Below are 6,269 nucleotides of genomic sequence, written 5' to 3' on the forward strand. Positions count from 1 at the left end.
TGAATAGTGTTTTTGCATGCATTGATAATTCTTTCGTTTAGAAGTCTTTTTAACGGTGGCCAACGTTAGAACTTGCCTTGTTACTACTTGCCGGACCAAGGAGGTAATTAACAAGAAAAGGATTATCAACATAGATTTAGTGTGATACTATCTAATAGGCTAGTGTCGATTGGTGCGAAGTAATAACTAAGTCAAACATCGATTATGATGTCTAATATGAGGTAATGGTAAGGGTTAGTAAATTATACATACGTAGCCGGACCAAGGTGCGGGGTGAAGTTCTCTAGATGCCGGACCAAGGATTTAGAGATACATAACTTGTCACTTTGAATGTAATACACTAGGAAAGAATTGCGGTTAGTTATTAGCTGGTGGTAAACACGTATACCCTAGTTAATTTTCTCATCTTGATAAAAAACTGAAATTAACTTTTGTTTATTGATTACTTACTGAACTCTTACAATTTGTTTCACAAATCCCCCTTTTTTATTTCTTGTTTCTGGAAGTACTTTGGCTAACTGAATATAATTGTTGGTTAAAGTAAAGTCTAAACCATTTTCCTCGTGGAATCGACCCCAACCTACAAGTTGGGTTCTTTACTTGATAACGATCGTTTATACTTCTTTAGGGAGGTGTAATTTGAGTGTATCACTCACACCCGGAACCCTCCACCAAACCTTGCACCCAACATTTGTGCAATTGGGTTCAAATAGCCAAAGTACCCATCGACCATTCCATTTTCCGCTTGGTCAAGAACCTCCACCAAATCAAAACCATCCTTACGAAACACCACCTAACCAGAATATTCCCTACTAAAGACCACAACCACAACCCAATCCCTTGAATGAGGTGAGGAATGATGAAGAGCAAGGAGGTTATGAGGGTGAAGGTGAAGAATCCCCAAGGAATGAGTCACCAAGGAATCGACCAAGAGGTCAATTATTGCAAGGTGGACCAAGAGGTAGATTGGGTCCAATGCCATTTGATAGGAGACAACATGGGAACCACCCTCAAGGTGGAAATCAATGGGAAGCCAATGTCCATCCTGAAGTCTGCCAAGATGCTAGAGAAGAACATGGTAACCGCTATCAAAGGGGTTATCACTACAATGACCAAGGTGGCCATGGAGGCCGAGATGTTGGCATCAATTCTATCAAAATGACTATTCCAACATTCAAAGAGGAATGCAATCCCGATACTTACTTAGAATGGGAGTCGCAATATGACCGAATTTTCAATGTGAATGAAATGTCAGAGGTCAAAAGTAGTTGCTATGCTATCGCCCAATTCGAGGGGTATGCTGTCACATGGTGGGAATACATGAAGAGGTATCAATTAATTGTCCAAGAAGGTCATCCCCCACCATGGCCCGAGTTGAAAAGGTTGATAAGAGCTAAGTATGTGCCGGAAAGATACCGCTAAGGATTACTTGCCAAATTGTAAAACTTGAGGCAAGGAAGCAAAAGTGTTGAAGCATATCATGACGAGTTCCAAAACATAGTTATGAAGCTGGAATATAGGGAAATTGAAGAGCATGCCGTAATTATCTTCAAGGTAGGGTTGAACAAATAGATTTATTCTAAAATGACCTTTCATAGGTTTGCTACTTTGAATGATGCCTTTGAGGCCGCCCATGAGATAGATCTATAATTAAAGGAGGAGAAGGTGGCTAAGTACAAGACTTCATCTACCAATTCTTGGAACAAGAACAAAGGGGGAGCTCAAACATCGTCGGGTTGGAACAAGGGTTCGGATGTTAAGAAGCCTTATGAGAAGAAGCCCTTCGAAGTAAACACTCCAAAGTACCCGCTTAGAGACAAAGGTATCCCCGACCGAACCAAGTTCCCTAAAGATATTCAATTTCACAAATGTAGGGGATGGGGTCATATAATGTGTGAGTGTCCCAATTGATTGATTGCTCTACCTCAAGGAGGGGAAATATATCTTAGTGAAGAAAGGGAGCAAGAAGATGGTGGTGAAGAAGATCCTCAAAAAAGAGGATGAGTTTGAAGATGGAGAAGATGAGGAACCAGACCTTTGCGTCAAAGAAGGACAGAGTGTCGCTCCTCTATATGTGGTGAGACGAGCCATGGTTAGTAAGGCCTTGGATGATCCGAGCCAAAGAGAGAACTTATTCCACTCCAAGTGCTTCATCAAGGATAATGTGTGTTCCTTAATCATTGATAGCGGGAGTTGTGCAAATGTTGCTAGCACTGCATTAGTGGAATTCTTAAAACTTCCTACCACTAAGCATGCTACACCTTACAAACTTCAATGGTTGAGTGAGTGTGGGGAATTGAGAGTGCATCGACAAATGATGATCAAGTTTAAGATTGGGAAGTATCAAGATGAGGTTTTATGTGATGTGGTCCCAATGCAAGCTTGTCATGTGCTACTCAGGAGACCTTGGCAACATGATCGTTCAACCAAACATGATGGGAGAACGAACAAGTATTCAGTTGTGTTGAATGATCATAAATATGTTCTTCATCTTATGTCCCCTTCTCAAGTCAATGATAAATACCAAAGGGTGAGTGAGTCGAGGGAAAAGAAGAAGTGTGAAGAGGAACATGTGGAGGCCGAGAGCTAAGAAGAGGAGGAGAGGAGGAAGTTGAAAGGAAAGGCCCAAGTGTTGTTGGCTAATTACAAAGAGATAAGGGAGGAAATTGAGTCAGAAAGTTCTTTGATCCTTATCACACATAGGGATCATGTACTACAAACTAACCGATCTCATTCTTCCCTTCCCAATTCTATTTCCTTTCTTTTGCAAGATTATGAGGATGTCTTCCCAAATGAGCTTCCAAGTGGATTTCCCCCTCTTCGAGGAATTGAGCACCAAATAGACTTTGTGCCGGGATCACAATTACCAAACAAGCCGGCTTATCAAAGCAATCCAGAGGACACCAAGGAGCTACAAAGGCAAGTGGAGGAACTCCTCAATAAAGGTTATGTTAGAGAAAGCATGAGTCCATGTGTTGTGCCGGTTTTATTGGTTCCAAAGAAAGATGGAACATAGCGCATGTGTGTTGATTGCTGAGCCATCAATAAGATAACGGTAAAGTATCGTCATCTTATCCCTAGGTTAGATGATATGCTGGATGAGTTGAATGGTTCTTGTGTGTTTTCAAAGATTGACCTTAGGAGTGGTTATCATCAAATCCGAATGAACCCCGGTGATGAGTGAAAGACCGCATTCAAGACCAAGTTTGGTTTATACGAATGGTTGGTGATGCCCTTTGGTCTCACTAATGCTCCTAGTACATTTATGCGTCTCATGAATCATGTGATGAAACCCTTTATAGGGAAATTTTGTGGTTGTCTATTTTGATGATATTTTGATTTATAGCAAGACCATGCATGATCATGTTGAGCATTTGAGATGTGTGTTTGATGTTCTTAGGAAGGAACAACTTTACGCTAATCTTGATAAGTGTTCATTTTATGTTGATGAAGTTGTCTTCTTGGGTTTTGTTGTGAGTTCAAGAGGGGTTGAAGTTGACGAGTCTAAAATGAGGCTATTAAGAATTGGCCAATTCCAAAATCCATAAGCGATGTTAGAAGCTTTTCATGGGTTGGCTAGTTTTTATAGACGATTTGTCAAAGGTTTTAGTACCACAACAACCCGTTTGACTGAGGTAATCCAAAAGGATAAACCTTTTAAGTGGGGAGAGGATCAAGCCAAGGCTTTTGAAGCTTTAAAATCTATGCTTAGTTCTGCTCCTTTGTTGCAATTACCTGATTTTGATAAAATGTTTGATGTGGATTGTGATGCTAGTAAAGTAGGCATTGGAGCCGTCTTAATGCAAGACCAAAAGCCCATTGCTTACTTTAGTGAAAAGCTAAAAGGTGCTACTTTGAATTATTCCACTTATGATCTTGAATTGTATGCCTTGATTAGGGCTTTGGGTAATTTGCAACATTACTTGTGGCCCAAAGAATTTGTCATTAGGACTGATCATGAGTCCCTAAAGCATATTCGGGCCAAAGGAAAGTTGAACAAGAAGCACGCCAAATGGATTGAATTCCTTGAAACTTTCCCTTATGTAATCCAATACAAAAAGGGAAAGGAAAATGTTGTGGCCGATGCCTTGTCTAGATAACATGTGTTGATAAATACTTTGTCTTCCAAATTGATTGGCTTTGAATGTTTGAAGACATTGTACCCCAAGGATCCCGTGTTTGCTCCAATCTTCAAAGATTGTGAGGAATGGGAGAGGGAAAGGTGGATGAGGGATAGATGTTCTACTCCCTATTCCAAGTTTGATGGTTTCTTGTTCAAAGGCAAGAGACTTTGTGTGCCCATGAGCTCTTGGAGAGAACTATTTGTGAGGGAGGCACATGATGGGGTTTATGTGTCATTTTGGTGTTAACAAAACTAATGGGAATACTTGAGGAACAATTCATTGGCCTAAAATGCATAAAGACATTGTTCGAATTTGTGGTCAATGTATCAAATGTCGACGTGCTAAGTCGCGCCTCCTTCTCCATGGTTTATACACTCCTCTCCCCACCCTTCGAAGACCTTGGCTTGATATTTCAATGGACTTCGTTTTGGGTTTGCCAAGGACCGAAAGAGGTAGAGATAGCATTTTTGTTTTTGTTGATCGATTTTCAAAGATGGCTCATTTCGTTCCATGTCATAAATGTGATGATGCTTCCAATGTAGCATCTTTTTTTGTTGAGCATGTTATTAATTTGCATGGAATTCCTCAAACCATTGTAAGTGATAGGGATCCAAAATTCCTTAGTCACTTTTGGAGGGAATTGTGGGGTAGACTTGGTACTAAGTTGTTGTTCTCAACTTCTTGCCATCCACAAACAGATGGCCAAACTTAAGTTGTGAATAACCTTGGGTTCTATGCTTCGTGACGTAGTGCATGGGAAGTTGGCCTCATGGGAGGAACATTTGCCTTTACTTGAATTTGCATATAATTGAGTTATTCATAGAACTATTGGCATGACACTGTTTGAAGTGGTTTATGGTTTTAACCCCCTCACCCATTTAGATCTCACTCATCTTTCTGAAGATGTTGTGTTAAGATTAAATGGGAGTAAGCGAGCTGAAGCCATGAAGAGGCTTCGTGAAAAGGTGCGGTTGAGCTTAGAAAAGAAGAATCAAGATGTAGCCAAAAAGGCTAACAAAGGCCGTAAGAGGATCGTGTTTGAACCAGGTGACATGGTGTGGGTTCACTTTCGCAAGGAGCGATTTACCACCCATCGCAAGACCAAGCTGATGCCGAGGGGTGATGGACCATTTCCAGTACTGGAGCGGCTAAACGACAATGCCTACAAGGTTGCCCTTCCACCAGAATACCAAGTGCACAACACTTTCAATGTGTGCGATATGTCATCCTTCCCAACTGTTGTTGATGATGATCCGTCGAATTTGAAGACAAATTCTTTTCAAGAAGGAGAGAATGATGTAAAACGGATTACATCAAGGCCATTTACGAGGAGCCAGGCTCAAGACCTTCAAAGGATGAAGGGGCTATTCATGATGATGGAGGTGCATGAGATGGTATTGACATCAAACAAGGGATTCCACGCCTTAAAAGTTTCAGCTGGACACTTTGGTGAGCCAGAGCCAATCGGCGGATCGCCCAAGTCCCTAGGCAATGACCCCAGCTCGCTCATTGTTCCAGAACGTGGCTAAGCTGAAGGACCACACAGGATTACTCGCCAACTGGGTCGGCGCATCGCCCAATCCACTAGGCGACCCAACCCAGCTCACCCTTTGGCATTTCGGGTCACTTTTGGGCCCTTTATTTCTAAAACTATAAATAGCTAGCTTGGGTTCATTTTAGACTCAGATTATTATTGATGTTAAAAACTGAAAACTCATGTTTGAGTGTTGAGAGCTTGGTTAAGCTTTTGTTGCCTTTTGTTAAAAACGTTGGTCCCTTGGGATATCGATTCCCTTGAGGTCATCGTAAGAGATTTGGTGCTTGATTGTGGATCAATCGATTGAGGTCTTTAGGTTTAATATACCTTTAGGTTGCTTTTGAATTCCTTTTCTTGTGTCAATCTATTTATCTTTAATTTTCGTCTTTGATTTCCGCATTAGATCATAGTTCTTCTTGTGAGAATTACATCAAGGCTTATTTGGGACCGGGATTTTGAAAGCGGTTTTTTGAGGTAGGGGTGGAGCGATGGAGAGATTCTGGGCATTTTAAGGGGATTGGTAATTTTGGGGAAAGGTTTGGGGATTGGTGTGCTGATTTTGGTGGTGGGGGAAGTTTTACGGATTATTGACATTCTAGTTTTCCTGG

At 41.2% G+C, this 6,269-nt stretch overlaps 1 pseudogene; it reads left to right on the forward strand.

Annotated features, from left to right (window-relative positions):
• The first annotated feature begins 1,969 nt into the window (after window positions 1-1,969).
• On the forward strand, window positions 1,970-5,653 carry LOC107057870 (uncharacterized; annotated as a pseudogene).
• Window positions 5,654-6,269: the final 616 nt, after the last annotated feature.

Source organism: Solanum tuberosum, unplaced genomic scaffold, assembly GCF_000226075.1.
Source record: "Solanum tuberosum cultivar DM 1-3 516 R44 unplaced genomic scaffold, SolTub_3.0 scf00393, whole genome shotgun sequence".
Classification (NCBI taxonomy): domain Eukaryota; kingdom Viridiplantae; phylum Streptophyta; class Magnoliopsida; order Solanales; family Solanaceae; genus Solanum; species Solanum tuberosum.